This window comes from Protopterus annectens, chromosome 1.part1 (assembly GCF_019279795.1).
Source record: "Protopterus annectens isolate FY-2018-M chromosome 1.part1, PAN1.0, whole genome shotgun sequence".
In the NCBI taxonomy this organism is placed as follows: Eukaryota; Metazoa; Chordata; order Ceratodontiformes; family Protopteridae; genus Protopterus; species Protopterus annectens.
Window position 1 is genome coordinate 1,572,664,575 of NC_056726.1, and position 27,393 is coordinate 1,572,691,967.

Genomic DNA, 27,393 nt, shown 5'->3' on the forward strand with positions numbered 1-27,393 from the left:
AGTGCCATACCCAGTTGTGAAGTATGACTGCAGACCATCCTCATGCTGACACATGTACACCTACAACACAAATGGATAACATTATAGAGACCATAATCAACCAGTGTTACTAACAGCTATAATGCATCATTGCTGGATGGCTACACTACCTGACATATATGCATTACACTTTACTCCTTACAACATGTTACACTGCAGTATTGTGGTACACTGTAGTACAGTCACCGTGTGCATCAGAACCTATTAGCCTGTCCCTACATCGATGGTATGGATGACAGGGATGTGGCACAGGTATTATCATATGCACAGAGTGTGTTGTTGGTTTGCCAGAGGCAGAGGGTAGGCCATACATTTGACACCATGTGTGTGGGTGAGGGGTGTACAGAGGTGAATTAGGCATACTGATGTGACGTGCATAGGTATGGTTTGTCCTAGGTGTGTTTGTACAGTGTGTGGGTATGCATGCACACAGTTTTGCCATGTGGCTGTCCTACACAGGTGTCTATGGACAGCTACAGACCATATCTAGCAGGGTGTGCAGTTCACTGCCTCCGGCCACGGACACATGGACTGTGCCTGCTAGGGGTTCCATGGGCACATCCAGGTATAGGCCTTGATGTGCTGCTCTCACCTGACGATGACATATGTCCGCTGGAACCAGGTCCCTTCTGGGACTGGCCAGGGCATGCTTGTGGCCTGGTGTGGACAGCGCCCCCGCAGTGCCAGGGCTGGTACTGCCACTATGGGAGCCCCTTGGTGTCCTAGAATACCCATGTTGACTGCCAGCTGTTTATGTTGCTGGCCTACGTCCACAGAGCAGTCGCCGCACTCCCACCACACGTGCAAGCACAGACAGGCCACGGTCGATGAGGGCCATCATCTCAAAAGACCATCTATCCATGAACTCAGTTAATGCACGGATGGCACCAGCCAGTTCACGGGTGTTGTCACTTGCAGATGTGAGAGCAGCCCTCTGCAGCCTCAGGCTCTGTCTGGTGTAACATTCTATATGTGCTTGTGCCGCCATGACAGCCTGAAACATGCGCCTGCTGGTACCAGCTGTGTCGCGTTTGCCAGGGGCATGATGACCAGCAGCCCTACCACGGGCACCCTGGGACATCTGCCTATGTGGTGCCCTGCCGGACATCCAGCTATGCCTGCTGAGACCAGACACAGTAGGCATGTTTACCACATTTTCCTGTGCACTGCCAAACACCAGCTGTCCCTCCGCTATGGCCACTGGTGATGGGGTATGTACAGGCACTGAAACTGTGTGCGGGGTTGGGGTGACTAAAAGGGGGATGCCAAATGTTGGCTCTGTTTTGGCCCCTGACAACCCCACCTGTGCCTCAACAGTACTATCACCGCCTTCAGTGTCTGTATGGACACCAACATCAGACTGCATGCAGGAGGGACCCTGACCTACCTCGCCACCTGTGGGGGAAAATGATAAATGCACTTTAAAACCTGCACAGCATTGCCTAACAGTACACACACACACGTACCACCGTAATACCTACCTGTCTGTGACTTTACAGACAGTCCCACGTATATTTCTTTGTGTTCCCCATCCTGCATCACACTTGGTGACATACACACATTGATACCACTCATTAACATATCAGTCTTCTAAATGCCTAGACAAGTGATCACAACACAAGACCTGTTACTAAATTACCCGCCTGACCTGTGTGTAGTGGTTTTAGATGGCCTCACTGCTGCCATTGAGTGTTCACACCGTGTACGTCCGGACATCATGAGCATGGCCCCATATGTGTGGGCTACTATGTTCACTCCAAATCACACTCTGGTGTGTCATATGTATGTATTGCTCAGTACATATCAGATATGCTACTCAAATAAGCCTATCATGTGACAACTGTAATATATGGATACACTCCCTGGTGTTGACTAGTGCCGCCCCAATGCATCTGAAGTGCTGCATACGTGGTTTGTCAGTTGCCTCTCTGCTGAATGCGATATTAAGGGTATACCTGGTGTCTACCTTCCCTCTCAATGCCTGTTCCATGCTACAGACCTTATTATACTATCAGCTGTCCTGTGATTACATACATGATAAGTATTCCTGGTGGGTAATGTGGCAGTTCATGTCCATGTACTGCATGATCCCAAAGAGAGGTACTGCATACATGGCCACCTACACAAACACACAGACATACACACACGCATCCTATATGCATCAACCTCCCTCCACTTCACCACAGTGACCCTACAAATGAACTACCTACCAGGACACACACACACACACACACACACACACACACACACACACACACAGGTGAGGCTGCACAATGAAAGTACATACACTTCTCCTATTACCCATCTGTCAACATGCATAACATATGGTACGCAACAACATGTAGGGCAGCTATAGTCAATCCAGGCTAGCAACAGTATACATGTGTGTGATTCATGTGCTGTGTTACTAGGTGATACCCCTTTCCCTGGATAACACTGCACTCATGTACACAGTATTGCTGTGCACCTGTTCTGCACCCTGTCATGTACTGTGCACCACACCTCACAGGTGTACAACCCAATGCTGAATGTGTAGTACTGTGCAAGTCATGTCAGCTTTAATGCTCATAGCCCCTAAGTTTGTCTGCAATACATACCTAGGATGATATGTGGACAGATGTAATTTGTGAATGCCTGATGTCCGAGTTACAGCTCTCAACATCAGCGGACCATGTAGGACCAATACAATACTATTACACTGGCAACCATCAGAGCATACCATGGCTACGGGGGATGTACACAACCCTTATTGATATGACGCACCCATCCTTGATCTGCCATGGGACTACATCATCGCATATAGTAACAGTACATGAGCCCGATATGTGACATGTCCTGTACTTTCACATGCAGTGTCTACAGAATGTGTTAGGTGTGCGGATACTGACCACGATGCATACACTCTGTGTGGGCATGTGTGTGCACACCCTTATGATGGTTTGTTGTACCTTTTGTTACATGTACTACAGCAGTCACTACTCTTGGCAGGGGAATACTAGCAAGGGCCATCTACATTTGCCAGTGTATGTTCAGTCTGCCCTACACATCCCCCTAATCTGCATGATTGCAAGGTCTACTCCTGTGCACATCCCTTGGTGTTCACACACTGCCGGCACTATTGCTGTGGGGGTAGGGTTATGTCTGCCACAGTTCCTGAACCTATGTGCAGATACAGCCATTCTTAGCATCCTTAGGATCTCTGCTGCAGTGCACTGGTGTGCCATGCTGACACTCCCCCCTCCTTCAGCCTGTGTCACTTTGCAGTGTCTCATACACTGAACACCACATGTTACAGTCAAGTCCCAGCTGATAATGTGGACCAGAGTAATGCCTTATGCCATAGTGTAACTCTGCAACAGTTGCCATTGTCGTACAGGTATATACACTGGTGTTGCACTGTATATGGGTGTTGTTCCACACGTCCCTACTGTAGGCCATGTCTCCCACCATTATGTTACTCCCTGTGGACACATTCCGCAATGACAGGCTGTTAGTTATCATGTAGGTGTCTGACATACCCTTCCAATACCCCATCATGGTCACCACTGTGATGCCGTGCATTTAACAGCAACAATATGTGCACATGTACATCATGCATTCTGGGAAGGTGTGTTAGATGTGTACATGGAATATACCATCACCATTACACGCCCAGTCTACTGGCAACCATCTACATAAACCATACTCAGCAGCTACAGGCTGCTGCTTTGGTGGTATACCAGAGGAACCTACATAAGAGGGTGAGAGATGCAAAGTCAGTGGTCACACCTGTGGCACTGCTACAGGATGGTTGCAGCATTACAATACATCAACAGTACATGTCCACAATACTACCACATATGCACATCTGTTTATCACTACTATGCAGCAACAAAATATATCTATGACATGTCAGACATGCATGACCTACCTGTACCAATATGGATGTATAAGCAACAGTGGTCTACTGATGTGCCCTGTGGCCTTACCTGTATGCTCCTCGGCCAGTGTGTGGGTGGCACCCACCTCTACAAAGGTGTCCGACTCTTGGTGGTTATGCAGACGGCAGGTGCTACAAGGCTGGCTGGGAGTTTCTCCACACGTGTTGGGGGGATGGATGGCATGCCCCCCATGGTGAGATGATCCCCCGGGCTGCAGCAGCACGCCAACGGGCATTGCGAAGCAGATCAGAACAATGACGCTGGACCTGCTCATAACTGCGGTTGTGCAGTCAGACATCATTGACCCTGTGGACTACGTCATTCCACAGGGCGGTCCACTCCTGCTGATCATGGGTGGCTCGGCCAAACAAGACTGCACAGTGCTATACGAGGTTGTTCACCAGAATGTCATTTTCAGCTGCTGAGTACGCTGGCAGCCTTCCATGGGGCATCATGCCTGAAAGACAAAAATGGACACAGGTGTGAGCAAGTCATGTAGCAAGGTTACCACAGTTCTTAATACACATCACTGTCACCCCCCCTACCATTTTCAGCGACAACAAACTGTACACACAACTCAATAGGTATGGCTACAGCATACCTACCACTGGGGCAGATATTGTACTGTACCATGCTTTGTGCAATGCATTTGTAGCCATGTTCCCCGTGTGGACACCATCATTGCTGGCCTGTTACTATTCACCTGCATCCCACTGTCAGGACCACAATGGCTCCATTTATGCCTGTGGTATGCTTGCTATGTGTGTGCTGCACATCTGACATTCTGCATTACTAGGGTTATCTATGCATACTGTTAGACATGTCCCGGGATTGTGTAGACTATTACTACCCACATATGTTCTATAAAAGTGACACAATAGCATGTATATGTGCCATTGGCCAGCAGAACCACCTCTCCGAACCCAGCGGCCCATGTTACCAGGCCATATCACATGTGTGACCCACCCTGGGGCCTCATGTACTGATCCAGCAATACCGTCAAGTGGAACCAATCAGGGGATGTTGTCACCCCCCCCCATGGGGGCACACACAGACATGTTCCTGTCCCCTGAGGTCAGGTCCAGGGTCTGTTTCATAATGGGCTCCACAGACACATGTGGGATGTGCTACATCACCTTGAGGCACCCAGTACACATTCACAGGGCCCACATGCTCCTCCTGCTCAGCCTCCAGGCCAGGCACCTTCGGGACATGGACTGCTGGTGTGAGTAGCAGTGGGTGGGAGGCTTGTTCCCATTGTGTCCATATTGGGGCCCATGGCATGTTCACATCACAGACCACACACACCATGCAGGGTGTTTACCCACCACGTGTCACATACCCGCCACGTATCACATACCACCCCTGTAGGCTGTCCTCTATACCTACCAACCCTGACCACCTCCACAACTATACCTGCCATACTTACCCATAGTCTCATTCCATACTTCACAGACAAGGGCAATATGGTCCCAACAAGGGGTTCATTTGACATACCCATCCATGTTGCACACACTGAGAGCTGTAGATATCTGTGTGTATTGCTATGTATGCCGTTTCCTCACACATAGCATCAGGGGTGGCCCGTGCTATTGGACTGCCGGACTGCAGCCCCCTCAAAACAAAAAGAAATAAAAATAGAAATTTTTTTTTTTTAATTTCGCGGACTTCGCGCATGCGCAGTAGTCCCGACTACTGCGCGTCTATGCGCATGCTCCAGGCAGTCCAGCAGTCCCCATAGGGAAACACAAGGAGACGTCTGTGCACTTTTAAAGTGCACAGACTCGCTGGGATAATGTGTCGGGGCCGGACTGCAACAGCAGCAGTCGGGAATACAGAACAGTCTCGTCGGGAAGGAGTTTTGATTTCAGGGATCTCGCGGGTCTTTGGAGTATTGCGCAGGCAGGATGTACGTTAGCTGGATATTATGGAGAACGGACAGGTAAGTGTATGGTGCTTTTTACTTTTACAATGTATGGTACTTGCTGCTTTTATACTTGATAGAATTTATGGTGTGTGCTTTTATTTACTGTTTGAATTTATGGTGTGTGCTTTTATTTACTGTTTGAATTTATGGTGTGTGCTTTTATGTACTGTTTGAAGTATGGTGCTTTTTAGTGTGTGTGTGTGTGTGTGTGTGTGTGTGTGAGAAAATGCCCCAGGTGCTCATGGTGGTGTGGTAGGGAATACCTCAGGCTTGAACCCTGTACCCTGTATGCAGGTGTTAAAGACTTGAGTTCCCTACCCACCACCATTTGTAAAAAAATTGCAGATGTTTGCCTCATATTTGATCTGATCTGTTCCTCATAATATCTGTGGTTTGTAAATGTTGCAATGCTTGATATTTGATGGTGTAGTAGTAGCATTGTTGCCTCACAGCTGCAGGTTCTCAGGTTTGATTCTTGGCTGGGGTTCCTTCTTTGTGGGGTCTGTTATCTTCTCCCTGTGTTTGTGTGGGTTTGCTTTTATTTGATGGTGCACTGGTAGCATTGCTGCCTCACAGCTGCAGGTTCTCAGGTTTGATTCTTGGCTGGGGTTCCTTCTTTGTGGGGTCTGTTATCTTCTCCCTGTGTTTGTGTGGGTTTGCTTTTATTTGCACTGGTAGCATTGTTGCCTCACAGCTGCAGGTTCTCAGGTTTGATTCTTGGCTGGGGTTCCTTCTTTGGGGGGTCTGTTATCTTCTCCCTGTGTTTGTGTGGGTTTGCTTTTATTTGATGTTGCACTGGTAGCATTGTTGCCTCACAGCTGCAGGTTCTCAGGTTTGATCTTGGCTGGGGTTCCTTCTTTGTGGGGTCTGTATCTTCTCCCTGTGTTTGTGTGGGTTTGCTTTTGTGTCCTCCCATGTTACAAAGACATGTCTGCATGATTTCTTCCTGGGCCTCTGCTGAAAATAGTTTTTTTTTGTTCCAAGTCAGACTGTCCTGATTAACAAATGTTAAATAAAATTGACAGGCATTTGAATTTCAGACTTCAGGTTTCTGAATGTTTAATTACTTGCATATTTGATGGTGCAGTGGTAGTATTGTTGCCTCACAGCTATAGGTTTTCTGGTTTGATTCTTGGTTGGGGTGGCTTCTGTGTGGAGTCTGCATCTCCTCCCTGTGTTTGTGTGGATTTGCTCTGGTGCCCTGCCATTTTACAAAGATGTGTCTGCAGAATTAATCCCTGCGTCTCTGCTGAAAATTGTTTTTGTTCTGTCAGCAGCAAAATTGACAGGCATTTGAATTTCAAACTTCATGTTCTTCAGAATACATAGTAGCACAACCTTTTTTTCTAGCAATTTTCTAAGTTTATAAGATGAATATTTTAAATTTGTCCCTATTTTTGGGACTGTATTCCCCCATTATTGGCTTTGTCCAGGTTTTTGTGCTAAGGTTGACAGCTATGGCAAGAACTGAATCCACTGAATATGTTTGAGGGCTGTATTCCCTCATTACTGGGTTTGTCCAGGTGTTTTGTACTAAGAGGTTGACAGCTATGGTGAGAACTGAATTCACTAAAGGATAGCCATTTAATTTTCAATCTTCCTCTCTTTTACAAAGCAGCTGATGTGGCGTAGTGGTATGTTACTCTGACTGTTTTTTGCTCAGGGACCTTGGCAGTAAAATGTATGGTGGCAACACAACATTTTATTCTAGCAACTTTCCAAGATTATACAAGCAATGTTTAATGTGTCCCTGATTTTTGGGCTTTTGAACCCCCCCCCCCAATACATTTTGGCTTTTTCCAGTTTTCTCAATACTCAACTGCATTGTTGAGATGCAGTTGAGTATTGAGTAGATTTTACAAGGAGCTGAGAGCTGCAGGGGAATAGAAGTTTAGTGCTTTGCCTAGTTAATACTATAGCACAACAGGTTGTGCACTTGCTTTTGATGCAGAAGGCTGTGGGTTCTACTCCCACAAGGGGTGGATGCTGCCGTACTGAGAATGTTCTCCTTGGTGAAGATACTAACTATGAGTCTGTTATCAGTTTGCCATCCATTTCCTCTCGCAATATTATTACTAGCTTATCATTTTTAATGTAATATAGGCAATTTATTCCTGAGGGGCAACAGACACTTTATTTATCGATGAAACCATGAAAGATAAAGGTGATTGCTAGCAGCAACCGCTTCATTAGTTACAGATTTCTTTAATGTGGAATTATTTAGATGACTTACTTCAGAGATTGTGCATATTTACTGATAATGGACTGTAGAATTGTGCATATTTACTGATAAAGGTGGACTGTAGAATTGTGCATATTTACTGAGAATGGTGGACTGTAGAATTGTGCATATTTACTAATAATGGTGGACTGTGGAATTGTGCATATTTACTAATAATGGTGGACTGTAGAATTGTGTATATTTACTAATAATGGTGGACTGTGGAAGTCTGAGTAGACTTTTTTATGATAAATGTTCTCAACTGGGCAGTTTTGCCATTATGGGTGCATATGGTTTGTTTCATTGCTTACTGGAAAAATGTTCAAAACAAATTTAAAACACCCTCTAACAAGTGTACTGTATTGTACAAGGAATATAATTTTAGTACAATGAGGAAGGTGTATCAAAGAGCACATGTATATTTCATATGCAAGGGGCCTATAATTTGAAAACAGCCCAAAATTAATCTTTATCTGCCACTGGCAAAATGTACTTTCTTTGAATGTGGGTTTCAAGGGCAGAGAAGTTTTAATGCTAAGTTTTCATTGTGAGACTGCATTGCTTTGTTTAACAGATGACTTAGTGTTTGTGCTGTAAAATACAAAATAAAACTTTCAAATGAAGTCCAACTCATCATAGAAGTAAAGCAGTATGCACATTAGTGTTTATGGTAAATGGAGTGAAATAGCCAAGTAATGGTTCATTGGAATGGCTGCAGAGGCTCCATTCAACCATTATTTTGTCAGGGGGGGAAGGACAGCAAACTCAGACAGGCCCAGCTGAACTATACCTCCCAACTGTCCAGATTTTCAAAGAATGAATAGATTTTTGCTTCTTATTTTTGGTTTGTTCTTCATAAAATTTGTAGTTTTCTGGCAAATCATTTAGGAATTAAGTCACTAAATAATAAGTTTCAGACTTCATAACCTTCAGAAAAATGCATGTTAAAGTAAGAGCTGTTCTATCAACCGTCTCAATTTATACAAGAGCAATTTTTAGTACTGTTTATATGTGCCCCCAATATATTTGGCCTTGTTCAGATTTACTGCATTAACAGGTTGAGAGGTACATGCAAATAAATTGCTTTATAGAATTAGGCATAGCCAACCTCTCAACTGTCCCCAATTTTTGGCTCAAAATGTTGCTCTTCCCCCTAGTAATCCCTCCGCAAAATAGCAATTTTGGAAGAAAACATGAAGGGTTTACAATTAAGAAATAACTGTAATAATCAAAGTTATAGATTACTTGAAATGCATGTAGATTCTTTTATTTTGTCAGCTGCTCAAGGTAGCAGTACTAATATTAAAGTGTCCCTTCTTTGACAGGTAGCAGCTGTATTGTGTGTCTATTTTATATTTTTGCATCACATTTTTGGTCCATTTTTCATAAAATTGTGTTTTTTGGCAAATTAGTGACAAATCACTAAAGACTGAAGTTAGAAAATGACAGACATTTGAGTTTCAGATTTTATACCCTTCAGAAATTTCATATTAATGCAAGACCTATTCTATTATCTTTCTAAGTTTATTAGAGCAATATTTAAAAATTGTCCTTATTTTTGGGCCTTTGTCCCACTTCTGTGTATGGCTTTGTCCAGATTTCTTGCTCTTGAGGTTGAGAGGTATGACAAATGTGTCAGGGCCATCACAGTCAGCCAGAGAGATTTCAAATTGTGACATGCTTGTTGCACCCCACTCCCCCATGTATTGACTCTGGATGTGTCCAAGCAAGGCAAGGAGTAGTTGTATCTACCTTGGATGGGGAGGACACACTGCATAAGTACTACAGTGGCTTTTCATCTGTCCTTGATTTTGTAGAATGGTCTGGTTTCTGTCATATTTTTGTACTGTTGATTTATGCTTATTACTCAGATTTATGCTTATTACTCAAAGTGCCTGTTGCTCTGTGTTTAAGTAGCAATGCTTTAATGACCATAAGGTAAGCTTGTCTGAGATCGTAAGATGCAAGTAAGCTTTAATAAGCATGCTGTTAAAGAATTGCCAACATTGAAAGCCTTTCTGTTGTTGCCATGCAGAGAATACTTGACTAGATAATGTATAAGCCTTGGGTATTAAAGGACAGGATTCCATTATTTTAAAAAGCTCATTACACTTGTTGGAGACTTCCAGTCATCTCTACAGACTTTACCCGTAAACTAAACAGAATGCCAATCATGTGTGGTCCATAACCTGTACAGTAATCCTTTAAGCAATGTATCTTGAGCTCGTTTCTTGTTTGCTTTTCATTTTTTACTTTTATCATGTTTTCCACATGAAACAAGTTGTCAGGCAGCAGGTCTTTTTTGGATAAGAAACATTTTTACAAGTGGCGGCATCACATAGATTTCTACTTTCAGCATGTTACTTGGTACTTTAATAAAGCTGAATATATTATAATTAGAACTGCAGTGCCAAGGAGAAGTGATTTGAGTTGAGTGCTTCTGGTTTTTCTTATACTTGATTTTGACTGGCATTCCAGTAATGTATTTAAAAAGTAATTTATTTTTTCATGCCTCACAACCTTTTGTTTCCATTTAGATATTAAGTAAGCTGTCATGCAGCCAATGCATTGAAATATTTTTATTCTTCTACACTTATTTTTGTCTTGATTGGACTTTCATAATGATGGTTTGCCACCCAGGGCAGCGTATTTAGTTAAAGTTAGTTTTTTGTGGTTTTGTGCATAGCCCCTCCCTTTTCTGGTTGACCACACCCCTTCCCCTTGACCCCACCCATTCAGCTGTCTCCTGCAGCCCCCCTGTGATTTGAAGTCACCAGCCGCCACTGCATAGCATGCAGTACTGTGGTGGTAATATAGGGGTCATGTACGTGTGTGTGTTAGTATATATGTAGACATGTGCATATAAATATAAATCTATATAGGTGTAGATATATATATATATATACGAACACATATATACAACATCATGTATGTCTATGCATGAGTATCTCTATATTTGTGGACATACATGTATAGCTCTCTCTCTCTCTCTCTATATATATATATATATATATATATATATATATGGATCTAGGACTATTGAACGAAAGTTCAATAGTCCACATCCACAATCACAGAACACACTTTAAGGAAAGCGCTTTCGTTAAAGTGTGTTAACAAAAAAAAATACATTACATTTACGTTTTTGCAGGGGGGCAAACCCCCCTGCACACACTCCCTACTTTAATATTCTCACTCCGAGATTGCACTACAGTGGGGAAAAGAGAATTTTCCCTTATCCCCACTGTAGTGCGATCTCCGCAACAGGCATACATACGCAAAAGTGCTTCTTCGGTGAAAAGCACTTTCGTGCAAGTATGCCCGGGCTGAATTTGTTTCGGTGATGTTGCCATATATATCTATATATATATATATCTATATATATATATATATATATATATATATATATATATATATATATATATATATATATATATATATATATACACACACACACACACACACACACACACACACACACACATCAGTTGTGCACTTGCCTTGCTTCATTTAAAAAAGTTTTAAATTGCTAACTTTGTAGAGTTTTAATTGCATTTACTGTTTAGGACTACACACTCAAGTGTGTCAGCCTTTTCTGTGTTTATTTACTGTATTATTGCATTGCTTAGCCTGTTTCAACAAAAAAAAAAATACTATCGTGTTTGCTCGTTTCCCACCTTTTCTAGCCAGTCCATATCCCAGGCTTTGCTTGTCTCAGGACTTTATTTTCTGTGGTAAGAGCTATCCAGACTTTGCTGTGGTACAGGAAAGTCCTACTGCTTACCAGTGGGACTAGTGAGCATTGTACTGCCTATCTAATGCTAGACAAGTGGTTTCTGGCTCTGAAATTGTAATTTTATTAGCCTTTTTGGGCCGATTTCTATTCCTTTCAACTTTCCGACTTAAACGCGTGTGTTTGCACATTTTTCACATCGTGCAGCACTGCGAGGCTACAGTTAAGCTATTTCAGGTGCCAGAAAGTCTGCTCTTCAAATTTTCCCTTAGAACTAGCTGGTTTCTCAGTAGTTGCAGTAAAATCTGAACCCCTGTGACAAGCACTTGCTCTAGAACCCGCTGGAAGGAACTAGGAAGACTGAAACTGATTCAAGCACTCAGCTCTCCTTGTCAATAAGGAGAAATTTATCATAGGCACTAAACAGCCTATAATTGCAAAGTACCTTGCAAAGGTAAGAGAAAACAGCTCTTAAACTTTACAAAAAAGCACCTAAACAGGCATGTTCAAGGGTCAGCGTCTGGTGATTTCTCCTGTCCACCTGGTGAATCTGGGCATAGTGGGGCAGTGCGGCAACTGTCTCATGTACACAGACAATCCTCTCCTCCTACCACCCAACAATACAACCTGCGAGAGATGCACTTACATAGCCAAACTAGAAGCAAAGCTCTCTCCGGCCAAGATTGTGCTAGACAATCAAGAGGAGAAGGTTGACACCTGCATTACACCTCAAGCAACTCCTAGCCCTTCAAAACCCACACCATCCCACACATAGCAACACTAAACCCACATATGCAGAGGCCCTTAACATTAACCTCCCCTAGCAACAAGGACCTCTGAAGCCGAAACGCAAACAAACACCAGTCTCAACCAAAATGACACATAGCTCACAACACCAGTGTGCCACCATACAACAGCCCCTAAGGCAAGAAACTGTACCCAACACTTTAGTCATAGGTGATTCTATAGTCAGGCACACTAATGTCCCACTCACCAGGCTGAACAAGGAGAAAATTACAATCAGCTGCTTGTCGGGTGCCAGGATCCGCCACATAACGCATGCACTCAAGTCACTCCACAAGTACAAATAAGACTCTGTCATTGTCCATGCTGGAGTGAATAACTTGAGACGTACCTCCCTGGACTACATAAAAAGAGACATGGAAGAGCTCTTGGATCATGTGACTCAGGCAGGTATGACCCTAGCCTTGAGTAGCATCCTGCCTTCGCCCAGAATGATACAACAGTACAAGGACAAAATGATTGACTTCAACAATTGGCTAAGCTTCTGGTGCCATTCAAAGGGGATCCAGTATTTGTCTGCCTTGGAAGACATGATCGACAAACCATGATGCTTTGCCAGAGATGGTCTGCACCTGTCACCCCTGGGATTCAGGTTACTGGCTAAAGCTCTTGCCACCCCTATAGTGTCTTTTTTTAGGCAAGGTTCAAAGGATAAAACCACCACCATAACAGATACAAGCATGCAAAATCTGAAGGTAATGCTACTCAATGCTAGAAGTCTAAACCTCAAAATGCACTCTCGAGACACTCCTAAAAATGGAGAACATCGATATCTGTGCAGTAACTGACACCTGGTTCAAGGCTCCAGAGAGCACCCCTGCAATACCAGGCTACAATTCTTACCACACTTTTCAGTCACAAAACCAAGACCGAAACACTAAAGGTGGAGGAGTGTCCATATTCACCAAGGATATTCACACCTCCAGGCTAGCTGCCCAACACAATGCATCTGAAATTCTCCAGGTGCAATTAACACTAGGTAAGACTGCAATCCAAATTGTAGCTTGCTACAGACCCCCCACCATGCCCCAAGATTCTCACTACACCTTCCTAAACATACTGGAAAATATTAAGATACAACCAAACACCCTAATACTGGGTGATTTCAACTACCCTGCCATTAATTGGGTTGGGAGGGTGGCTTAATGGCTAAGGTTGTTTGCCTTACAAACACAAGGTGCAGGGTTTGAATCTCACAAGGGATAATTGGCTAGGTTTGAAATGGCTCGCAAGGGCAGTTAGCTTAGTGCTAAACTATGAACCTATGAAAACTACTCGGGTACCAACTTCTTTTCCCAACGGTTCTTGGAATTCATAAATTCCAACGTCCTGGATCAACTAATCCATTGTCCCACCAGGGGTTCCAATATCCTAGACCTGGTCATTACCAGCATGGGAGATGGATACTCCACACCAGTAGTCACCCCCTCATTGGTTAGGTCTGACCATAAGCAAATCACCTTTGACATCCACATCCCCCCCCCCCCAGTAAGGAAACCTCCTTAAAAAACTTCTCCAAAGCCAACTTCATGCTACTGAAGTCAGAAATTACAAACTTCATGACACCCATGCAGACGGGAACTGAAAGTTCGACTGCTGAGTCCTACACTAAGGCACTGTATGAGCACATCCACTCATGCATGAATCGTGCCATCCCAAATAGAACCAAGATGTTCTCCTCCAAAAAAAAGGAAGCCAATCTGGTGGTCCCCTGCCATAAACAAACTTTACAACAAAAGGAAGAATCTGTTGCAGAAAAGAGGAAAATCCCAGAATGCAAAAAAAACACTTACCAGCCTCAGTAAGAAGCTAAGATCCCTCATGAAATCCTCAAAAGCTAGTTACGAAAATAAAATTGCCAAAGACAACCACAAGGCATTCTATAATTATGTCAAGAATCTAAATGGCAATGCTCAGATCTGCTCTGAGCTACTACAGAATGGCATTAAATATACTGATCCCAAGGATATTGCCAATATCCTGGCAGATCGATTTAGTGTCAACTTTACCCCCCTCTCACCCCTAAAGGGCCCATCTCAATACCAAAAGATTGCCAAATTCCGATAATCACGGCCACACAGGTAGAAACCGCACTCTCCAAAGCTAAGAATACAGCATCCATGGGACCAGATGACATCCCAGGCTGTGTACTACATGAACTACAAAATTAACTGGCACCTCAGCTAAGTGTCATGTTTAATCATAGCCTCACCTCAGGCTTCGTGCCCACTGAGTGGTGCACAGCTACAGTTATCCCGCTCCACAAGGGAGGATCCGCCTAGGATCCCGGGAACTACCGTCCCATCAGTCTGACAAGCCTGATCTGCAAGGGCATGGAACACATTATCATGGAACTTATAAACAAAGACATTGGCAACCTTCAAACACTGGACCCCACACAGTTTGGGTTTGTGAAGGGCCGATCTTGTCTCCTGAATCTGATTAACTACTTCGAATCAGTCTCCAGAGCTGTGGACGAGGGTAAAGTGGTCCACACAGCTTATATGGACTTCCCCAAGGCCTTCGACACCATCCCCCACTCTGGAATCATAGATAAACTTACTAAGCTGGGCATAAATCCCTACGTCACTCAATGGGTTGCCAACTGGCTTACTGACAGAATTAGACTGTAAAAGTAGCCAACTCCAAATCCAGCTCCAGACAAGTGACAAGTGGAGTACCTCGGGGTTCAGTCCTGGGACCACTCTTGTTTGGCATCTACTTCTCTGAAGTACAGGCCAACACTAAGGGACTCTGACTAACAAAGTTTGCAGATGACTGCAAACTGGGAGCCATTACTGAATCCCCAAATGATGTGGATATTCTGCAAAAGGGCCTTACAGAAACAGATGCCTGGTGCCAGAGCCATGGGCTCAAACTTAATGCCAAGAAATGTATAGTTATCCCCTTTGGAAAAAAACATGCACCCATGAATTACCACATAGGTGGCAGGACGCTAAACATCGAAAGTGTAATGAGAGGCTTAGGGACACAGCTGGACAGTGGTCTCACTTTGGATAACCACATCACCACAACAGTCAGGAAATCCTTCTATGTGGCACACCTCATCACTAAGGGCTTTTCATCCAGAAAAAAGGAGGTCATTGTCCCACTGTACTCATCCCTCAGACCCATTATAGAGTATAATGCCCCGTTTGGTATGTACCTCACAAGACATCTGCAACAGCTGGAAAGGCCACAGAAATACCTCACTATAAGAATCACAGGCCTAAAGCGGATGCCATATGCTGACCGTCTAAAAAAACTCCAGCTATACTCTGTGGCATATCGTCTACTCAGAGGTGATATCTGCTTAACATACAAGGCCATGTCAAACCCTGAGCTGTTGGACATGCTCCACTTAAAGAAATCTCAATCCCTAAGAGCCACATGCTCCCGGGATCTAAACCTTGTCATCACAATGAACAAAACATGCTGGAGGGATAGGTTCCTGACCCAGAGACTCCCCATACTCTGGAATAGACCGCCCATACATGTCAAGCAGAGCGCCTCATTGGCCCTCTTCAAAAGGAACCTTGATGATTGGATGGGAGATAGGAAATTCCATCCCGGGGATCATGTCAGTTGCCCTGCTAGAGGGGGCCCAGAGATGTAAATATTGTGGGAAGAAATATCCAGGGAATTGTTATGGCTAGGCTTGCATAGGCCCTAGGGCCGATAGCCTAGTACCAACCTATGAACATGTATGTACACATATGCATACCTATATATGAGGTACAGTCAGACATCAGGTCCACAATCTCTAACTCTAATTTTTGCACAGCTGCGCTGTTCTGCCTTGCTACAACACAGACAGGTGCCACATATGGCCAAAGCCTGACATTATGGGGGTATATGTAGGACCAGATTGCAGGTAACCCTATTACATACCTATGGCATTCCTGCATGCTACAATACAGGTTACCCTGAGTATCCTGCAAGAGGTGGGCTGTGGAACCCATGTGTCCATCATTATGGCATTACGTCCACCACCAGCTATTGGCCACAGTAATATACATACGTTCCATTACACAACACACACTATGATGGCTTACATCTTGTCAGTGCAGCTCTGCACGATTGACAGGTATGGCCCACTCCCCACAGGGACGGACTCTATTGTCCTAGCAGTTGTTCAGCAGAACATCATTACAACAACACCTGAAGGCACAAATAAATCATTCCACATCATCTATCCCATTATTATGGACCAAGTACTACGGTCAATTACATGCATATATACTTAACATACCTGTTCTGGGAATGAAGTCTCTTCTGGATGGTTTGCCTGCTGTTTTTCTTTTTTTGTTTGTGCCTTACACCAACACACACTCTCTCTGTCTCTCTCCAGTAAATGGAACAAGCTGCTTTGCATAGATTGCAGCATGGATTTTGTAGGTGATGCACATGATCAGGTGATGGCCTCTGCATCAATCAGTGTCCTCCACATGCTACCTGCATGCAGCATGCTGTGTAGTACTTCCAATTACCACTGTCACGGCAACCAACTACTATAAATCCCTACATCATGTGGGAGTGGTCCCTTTACCTTTCCCGATTGATGGACATCCTTCCTGTGTGTGGGCAACAGTGTTACAGACAGCAGGTAGCAATACCTCTTACAGGAGAACCTGCACACTCAGGCAAGCTACATATATGTAGGAGGTTCCAGAACTACAGACAGTGTGAGTAGTGTTGTTGTATGCACTGCATAGTACTGGTGTTACAAGGTTTGTGTGTACATACTAGTTTAACGTCGCATGCAGTCTGTCTGCATAGCTCTCAACTGTGGGTCTATCCACTTGATGGCCAGAGGTGTGCCTATTATGTTTTGTCTGTCCACCACACAGATCTTGTGTCAGATATATCACTGGCAGTGTGTGTGTTGAGTGCTATCAGTACATGGCTACATCCATTTCTGTTTCTAACTTCATATTCCTGACCAAGGGTATGTTGCAGACTATCCAGTAACACCAGCAACTTGCTTAGTGTATGACAACAGTTTTACACATATGGGCCTGTGTTCCAGCCTCTGTCCTCCACCTACATACCAGGCTTTGTATATAAGACATGCTGTCAGGAGTTATGTAGTGGGCTGTGAGTATGTCATGCTGCATTTCTGCCATCAGTCCACTGCTGTTGTGTCCCCCACACATTTTGTGGGGTTGGGTCCATATATGTGAGGGCTTTATCTACACAATACATGTGTGCCCTTATGCACTCCAGAGGCCAGTGTATGTAGCAGTGGTATATGGCCCTGTATTATTGGGTCTGGGGGGGGGGTGCACCATTACTAACCTAGGCTGTTACAACATGTGGGGGTATCAGAGGTAAGCTGCCTTAAGGTATCTGGATGTGCATTACCATACAATTCTCCTTGGGTAAATGCAGGCCTACTGCTTCCTGCCATACAGACTGTTCTGTTTGTCAGTGTGATTGTGATGGTGTCAGTTATACCTTGTTATGTAACAGATCCATCCCATTGTGTCAACTGTGGTCTTTACCCCCTAGGAATTGTGTACAGAGTGTACACAGAGGCTGATGGACTATACATCTGCATTACTTACTATTGATTGTTGGTATTCTGTGGTCCAGTCTGTCTTTACTATTGTACTACTTGAAGGCCACGGCCTGGACAGCAACATATGTAAACCTTTCCAGACTACTGTACTAATATAACAGTTTCACAGTACTAATATAACAGTTTCACAGTTGCATTACTCTATTTTTATGTATGTAAGTATCTTCACAGCTATATGCCATGGCATACAGCACTGTAATAGTATACAAAGCTTTCCCATGTATGCAAACCTGTGTGTGGCGTTATATCCTTTGGCCTCTCTGTGGGTATATGTTGCAGGCAACAACTGTCATTTGTATGGGTGGCTCATACAGTGTCCAGTTGGTAAGGTGGCAACTGTAGGCATAGTGGCTGTTCCGTACTGTGTGCACCTTCTACATGTGTATCTTTCTACATGTGTATATATATATATATATATATATATATATATATATATATATATATATATGCGCATATATGTGTCTGTGTATATGCATCCTAGGAATGTTAATTGCTTCTACATTCCCTATGGTAGCCAGACTGTACTGCATATTCGAAAAACAGCCACCAGGTACCAAAAGAAACTAGCAAGACAATCCAAGGCACCACAGGACCAAGAATCATCCGGAATTCTTTTAAAATCCAACTTTAATTTAAGCACAAAAGCACATAAATGCACACATTAAAACAAGCGTTTTCATTAGAATCACTTCATCAGATGTGGGTCAGAGAACAATTAATGCCTTTTATAATCTTCTAGGAGGTTAATTATCCAATAAAAAACATCCAATTTAAAACATCATTAGTCCTCATGAATATTCATCAAAACCTTGCTTGCAGAAAAAACACTAACCATAAAACTTTGTATAAAATGTTCATAAATATTAAAAAACACGATATACATTTTACAAACTTAAAAAATACATCACATGAATTTATAAAACCATAAAATGCTTAAATATCTTGAGTAACTTAAATTTTGACAATCACGTTGCCAAAGTGGTTAGAAAGACCTTCTATATAGCCCACCTTACCATGAAAGGATTCACATCTAGATCAAGAGAGGTCATTGTGCCCCTCTACTCATCACTTATCAGGCCCATAATTGAATACAATGCCCCATTTGGGATGCACCTTACCAGACACCTGCAGCAACTGGAAAGACCCCAAAAGTACCTCACCAAGAGGATCAAGGGGCTCAAACAGATGCCCTATGCAGTTCGGCTAAAGAAACTCCAGCTCTACTCAGTTGCGTACCGCCTACTCAGAGGCGATCTGTATCTGACGTATAAAGCCATGTCCAACCCAGAATTAATGGACATGCTTCACCTCAGGAAATCCAAATCCCTTAAAGCTACACGCTCCAGGGACTTGAACCTCAGCACAGAAATAAATATGACATGCTGGAGGGACAGATTCATATCCCAGAGGTTCCCCTCACTCGAACAAAATCCCAATCCATGTTAGGCAGAGCCCCTCACTGACCCTCTTCAAGAGAAATCTTGACAGGTGGATGGGAGATCGTAAGTTTACCCCTGGGATCTCTTCTGTGTCCCTGCTTGACAGAAGTACAGTAAACTAACCTTAAAAGGGCTACATTCTGTGACCTACTATACAGAGGCACAGTCAACTAATCTAAAAGGGTGGCGAAAGCCAAACACACTCTGGCTAGGCTTATAAATGCCCTAGGGCAGATAGCCTAGTATCAACCTATGAACCTAAAACCATTTGTATTAAAATAAAAGTAACATTTTTAGCACACTCTAGTGGTTAAAGTTAAAATTGCATTAAAATGTGAAAGATAAAGGAAAAAAAGCATTAAATTATATAATCCTATAATTTAGCTGCCCTTAGTTTCAACAGGGGTACAAGATGGATATTCTCATTTAAACCTGGAGAGGATGTAGCTTGAGGTGTTATTTGCCATCTGAGCTCTTTATATTCCATTTTCTCTTCTCACTGTCCCCCTCTAACATCTGTTTTGACCCCTTCCAACACAAAGAAGGAATAATTAGCATTGACACACATTAAAGAATGTTTAAAAGGCCATTTGTTTCCTTCCTGTTTTGCATATCATATAGGTGTTCGTATATCCTCCTTTTTAGCTTACGTTCAGTTTTGCCCACGTAAAAAGAATGACATACCTCACACAGAGCTAAATAAATAAGGCCATTTGAGTCGCAGTTAAAATATCCTTTACTACTTAAAACCACATTTCTATTGTTTAAAATGACTTCTTCCTTATTCATTATAAACCTACATTGTGATCATCACCCGCATTTGTAGGTACCAACTTTCTTCCTTCCATTTGCCTCTTTTTTTGTCATTTTTAAGGCATTTTTCACACTTTGTGAGTTTTTATATACAAATTTCAGCTCTGTTTTGGTTATTTGTTCCAAATCAGTGAGATTTTTGAATTTCTCCCACTCATCACTGATAATTTTCCTTACTAATCCACTGCTAGCATTGTATTCCAGCACCATTGCTTTACTAAATTGGTTCTGCTGTGAGGAGTCAGTACTATGGTTCTCAACTTAAGGGCTGACCAAGGATACGTTTATATTTGTCATTTCTACCTTCCTGTACTTGTTTTTTAATTTCATCAAGGAACTCTTCTGGATAGCCCCTTGCTGAAAACAATCCCTTGAAAAAATTGCACTCATTCACAAAGTCCTTGGTGTCAGAGGTCATACAACTTGCCCTTACGTACTGCCCTTTTACTATATTTCTCTTGTAATGAGAAGGATGAGCACTGTTATAGTGCAAATATGAGTTAGTAAAGGTGTTTTTTCTATGCACCTTTGAATTGAACCTGTTACTTTCTTTATATATTTCTATATCTAAGTACTGTAGTTTTTCATCAGAAACGTTGAAGGTGAATTTGAGAAATGGGGTGGTGGTATGTATAAAATCAACAAATTCCTGAATTCTATTCTTATTGTCCACCCAAAAAATGCAGATGTCATCCAGGAACCTTTTGTAGAGGCTCCAACAATCTTTATACATGGAGTCCAGAACATATTTTTCTTCCCATTTAGCTAAAATTTTTACTGACCCCAGCCATTTTGAGGGGTGACCAGGGTTCTACCATATATTTATGTATATTTGCACTATAACAGTGCTCATCCTTCTCATTACAAGAGAAATATATTGTAATATAATGTAAGGGCAAGTCGTATGACCTCTGACACCAAGGACTTTGTGAAGGAGTGCGATTTTCTCAAGGGATTGTTTTCAGCAAGGGGCTATCCAAAAGAGTTCCTTGAAGAAATTAAAAAACAAGTACAGGAAGGTAGAAATGACAAATATAAACCTATCCTTGGTCAGCCCTTAGCTGAGAACCATAGTACTGACTCCTCACAGCAGAACCAATTTAGTAAAGCAATGGTGCTAGAATACAATGCTAGCAGTGGATTAGTAAGGAAAATTATCAGTGATGAGTGGGAGAAATTCAAAAATCTCACTGATTTGGAACAAATAACTAAAACAGAGCTGAAATTTGTATATAAAAACTCACAAAGTGTGAAAAATGCAGGCAAATGGAAGGAAGAAAGTTGGTACCTACAAATGTGGGCGATGTTCACAATGTAGGTTTATAATGAATAAGGAAGAAGTCATTTTAAACAAGAGAAATGTGGTTTTAGTAAAGGATATTTTAACTGTGACTCAAATGGCCTTATTTATTTAGCTCTGTGTGAGGTATGTCATTCTTTTTAAGTGCGCAAAACTGAACGTAAGCTAAAAAGGAGGATATACGAACACCTGTATGATATCATACAGGTAGGAAACAAATGCCCTTTTTAAACATTCTTTAATACATGTGTCAATGCTAATTATTCCTTCTTTGTGTTGGAAGGGGTCAAAAAAGTTGTTAAGAGGGGGACAATGGGAAGATAAAATAGAACATAAAGAGCTCAGGTGGCAAATAACACTTCAAGCTACATCCCCTCCAGGTTTAAATGAGAATATCTCTATTGTACCCCTGTTGAAACTAAGGGCAGCTAAATTATAGGATTATCTAACAAGGTACTCGCTGCTCATGTGCATTTAATGCTTTTCCTTTTCTTTCACATTTTAATGCAATTTTAACTTTAACCACTAGAGTGCGCTAAAAAAATACTTTTATTTTAATACAAATGGTTTTATTTAAGTTACTTAAGTTATCCAAGATATTTAAGCATTTTATGGTTTTATAAATTCATATGATGTATTTTTTAAGTTTGTAAAATGTATATCATGTTTTTTTAATATTTATGAACATTTTATACAAAGTTTTATGGTTAGCAGTGTTTTTTTCTGCAATGTTTTAACATGAATATTCATGAGGACTAATGATGTTTTAAATTGTATGTTTTTTATTGGATAATTAACCTCCTAGAGGATTATAAAAGGCATTAATTATTCTCTGACCCACATCTGATGAAGTGATTTAAACGAAAACGCTGGTTTTAATGTGTGCGTTTATGTGCTTAAATTAAAACTGGATTTTAAAAGAATTCCGGCTGATTCTTGGTCCTGTGCTGCCTTGGATTGTCTTACTGTACTGCATATGTTACTGATACCAGCCTGACATCATACAGGTGGGATGGAGTACTGTTAACATCTTGTGCCCATGTTGTGTCAGGTCCTCGTTATGGGACTTGCAACAGATGGTACTATATTGCAGGGCAGACGTGCTTGGCTGTAGGGGGGGGGTATCTATACGTACAAGACGCATGTTGTTTGGGCCCCCTCAACCCCACTAACGGTGCATGTGGACATATATGGTTTTGTTATGTTCCCTTTTATATCTATAAATATATGTCTGTATATACCTATATAGAGATATATATATATATATATATATATATATATATATATATATATATACACACACACACACACACACACACACACACACACACACACACACACACACACACACACACTTGCATGTTGAAATACATTCCCTGTACTGTTGAATGACTGTGCTGGATGATATGTTTGTGAAAACATCAGGGTTATGTGCATCTGACATGGCTTAGTGGTACATCACTTTGGCTATGGTGTACAGGGTCCTGGGTTCAAGATTGTAAAGGCTGTTAATTTTTTGCTGGACAGAACAAGGCCCACTGGATACAGAGTGATTAGGGCACTTTTAAGCAGTTGTAAGCGGGTTTGCGTGGAGGTAAGCACTGCTAACTTCTGGTTACAGTTTCTTATACTCGCCTTCTAAATTGCTTAACCTGTGTAGGCATTGATTACCCCCATGCAAACAAGCTTAAACGCGCTTACTGTTGCTTAACAGTGTTTACTTACGCTTACCCCCGTGCTAATTTCTTTAAAAGAAAAGAAAAAAGGGTGGATAAGAAAGTGGTGAAAAACGGGCACAAAGAGGGAAAGACAGTGGGGAAATAGCTAGGGATGTGCAGGAGGGTGTAGGGATAGTCCATAGCTGCCCATTTCTTCTAAAGCAACAGCTGTGCATATACACTGAATCTGGAAGTAGATTTGGACACTCAAGCTCCTGAGAGAGGGGTGAGGACAACAACAATATGTTGTGATGCCAATTAGACCAGATTACATGTGTCCAGTGGACACGTGTGCGAAATGGACAGCTATGTATGGGGAGATTTTTTGGGGGGGGGACAGATTGCCTTTTTTTTTTCAAGTGAGAGTGGGATGGGATAGTAGGTATATTTGGGGAGGCAGGTTGGGTAAGTTAACAGACAAGACAAACCAAGATGCATACAGGAGCGGTATAAGACACGTGGGGGTAAACACCTTGATGGGGAGGGGGTTTGGGAAATTGGAAGCCCATGAGCCCCCTAGTGGAAACAGTGGGAGATCCCCACCCATGGGCAGTCACCACTGTACCTTCACAGCCCTGAAGGTGGGTGTGCTGGGGGCTGAGTTGGACAGCCAGGCCAACCCTCTAGTTGCAACACGTGGTCCAGCTGGCGTAGAAGATCTCCAAACTGCTGATTGAGCTCTCTACACACCACGACCCGAACCTGGCAATGGGTCACAGCTTCCTGTCTGTGCCTGCTCCCGGGGAGGGAGGAGCAGCCCCATCCCCTGAGGAGGTTCCACCCGAAGGTGATGCAGGACCAACAGACAAGGAGGTCCCAGGTTGGGCCCCAGACGTGCTGGTGCCCAGTGCCACTGCCAGCTGAGGTGGGACAGGTGGGTCAGCTAGGACCTGCATTCCCATATGTGCTATGGTGTTTATGGTGTATCAACATATCTGGGAGAGTAATAGTCAACACACTCCAGGGTTAGGTATAACAGCATGCATAGATATTCCCATTAACCCAGACACCAGATATGGAACAGTTGCATAGCAAACAGATCACATGCATATATGGGACCATAGTGGTAACAGCAGCATGCAGGTACATTGATGGCACCATGCCACCAATGTTTGAGTATTTCAACATAGCACATGCATAGAAACAGATATAAATAATCAACCAATAGGACATATGTACCAACATAACAGTGGAGTCGTCACGTACCAGTTGAGGTGGGTATTTAGTGTATTGTTGGAGATATGGCGGGGGGGAGAGAAAGATAATTAACAACTAGTATATTCCTGTAATTCACATTACTTTCCTAGTCAGTGCTGTTATCTGTACCTTAGAAGTATTACTACATTACCCTATTGCCTTAGTTTGGACAGGGATATGGCCATCAACATCTTTATACACGAATTGGTTTTACCTGCAGTATACATCTCTTACCTGGTATACCTGTGGAGGAACTGTTTGTTAACACCAACTCCCAGATTCCAGGCTGTTATGCATATAACTGTCCACCTCTTTTTGCACAGACTCTGGCCATGTCTTGACCACAAGCAGGTGAACCGGGACATATGTAGACTACTGCCCTCTTCAACCTTTAGCGACTTACAACACTCTTATACAGGATGTCCTACACAGTTATATTATGTAGCACAGTGTGGGTGACCGTGATCAGTGATACCTTATTATTCAGAGCAACTGCAACACTCAATTCCATACAATACCAGAGTAAACAGTACCAGTACAGGGTATCGAGCTTTTACTTCTTGGCACAGTGTTCGTATCAGATGTACCTGTGGGAGCAATGGCTGTTAACACTACCTGAATGTTGTTACACAAAGTACCAGATTTCACATTAGCATTATGCACAAACATCTCACTCTGGTACTGTACACACTCTGGTCACAGCTTGACAACATGGGGGTGTAGATGGGACATACGTGGCTTATTGAGAAAAATCGCTAATGACACAAAATACAATCATAAGGCCTTCTTTAGCTATGTTAGAAACCTGGGTGGAAACTCCCAGATATGCTCAGAATTAGTCCAAAATGATAAAAAAAAAAAATCACTGAACCCAGAGACATTGCCAACATACTGGCAGACAGGTTCAGTGCAAATTTCTCCCCTCCCTCCCCCCAAAAGGAGAAATATCTATCCCACCAGAGTCTAGCCTCCCAAACATCTCAGATGCCCAGGTGAGAGCTGCTTTCTCTAAAGCAAAAAACACAGCATCAATGGGACCGGACGGTGTCCCCGGCTTTGTGCTACACGAACTCAATGAGGAACTAAACCCACACATAAGGCTGCTGTTTAATCTTAGCCTTACTACAGGATCGTGCCAAAGAATGGCGACGGCAACTGTGGTCCCACTCCACAAAGGTGGTGCTTCTACAGACCCTGAAATTACTGCCCCATAAGCTTGACAGCCTTGTCTGCAAAGCTATGGAGAGGATCATAATGGAACTCATAAATAAAGACATTGGGGACCTACAGACACTGGATCCTACCCAATTTGGCTTTGTCAAGGGCAGATCCTGCCTCTTGAACTTGGTTGACTTTTTCAAACAGTCACTAAGGCCATTGATGAGGTAAGGCAGTTCACACAGCCTACCTTGACCTAGCAAAAGCGTTCGACACAATACCCCACTCGGGCATCATAGAAAAGCTCACCAGCTTAGATGTAAACCCATATGTCACAAGATGGGTTGCAAACTGGCTCAAGGACATAACACACAGGGTTAGAGTTGCTGGTGCCATGTCAGACTCTAAGCCCGTCACGGCGGTGTCCCACAGGGCTCAGTCCTGGGCCCCTCTTGTTCAGCATTTATTTTTCTGAAGTGCAGGCAAACATAGGGGATTGTGGCTGACAAAATTTGCAGATGACTGCAAACTGGGCACCATAACTGACACTCCATCAGACACAGACATCCTCCAGAGAGGTCTCATAGAAATGGATAACTGGTGCCAGAGCCATGGCCTTAAGCTAAATGCCAAAAAATGTATAGTCATACCCTTTGGGAAAAACAAGGTAACCCCTAATTACCACATAGGTGGTAATCCATTAAACACGGAAGAAGTTATCAGGGACCTGGGGACCCAAGTTGACAGTAACCTCTCTTTTGACACTCACATTGCCAAAGTGGTTAGGAAGACCTTCTACATTGCCCACCTGATCATGAAGGGATTCACATCCAGATCAGGAGAGGTCATTGTACCCCTGTACTCTTCACTTATCAGACCAATGATGGAGTAAAACGCCCCATTCGGAATGTACCTTACCCGACACCTGCAGCAGTTGGAAAGACCCCAAAAGTTCCTCACCAAAAGGATAAAGGGGCTCAAACATATGTCATACGATGCCCAACTGAAGAAAAGTACAGTTTTGTACCTACCATAAATGTAGATGTTCGAAGATCCACATTGCTGCAGTCCTTACATATGGGTAGTCCGCTGTCCTCGGTCAGCCCGAATACCAAAGTATAAGGCTGACGTCGGTCAAGGCGCTTAGAACTGACATCAGAACGTCAGGGTACAAAAGCGCATGACCGACGTCATATCCTCAGTCTTTTCTTGCCCCAGATGTCAGAAGGCCCTAAAAGAAAGGCCAAAACCAAAGACAGCAAAAACCAACCAACCACCCTGCACTAATCCTGGTTACAATATTTACAATATTCCCAACCCAAACCACACAACCGCCTCTAACTACAGAGGGAAGGAGGAGGGAATTGGACTGCAGCAATGTGGATCTTGAACATCTACATTTATGGTAGGTACAAAACTGTACTATGTTCTTCATCTCACATTGCTGCAGTCCTTACATATGGGTAGAATCCCAAAGCAGAGGTAAGGGAGGATGGCAAAACTATAAAGCATTAGGAGCTGCCAAAATGCCCTGTAAAATTGC

At 43.0% G+C, this 27,393-nt stretch overlaps 1 protein-coding gene across 2 annotated transcripts in view; it reads right to left on the bottom strand.

Moving 5' to 3' along the window:
* Positions 1–27,393, bottom strand: part of MAPK7 (mitogen-activated protein kinase 7) — a 735,466-nt gene that overhangs the window by 664,896 nt on the left and 43,177 nt on the right. The window contains exon 1 of one of the 2 annotated variants that reach the window (XM_044083369.1): positions 4,008–4,024. The exons of the other annotated variant lie outside the window; for it this stretch is intronic. The gene's annotated coding sequence lies outside the window, so the exon portion shown is untranslated. Of the gene's footprint in view, positions 1–4,007; positions 4,025–27,393 lie in introns of those variants that run through there. 2 annotated transcript variants of the gene reach the window in all.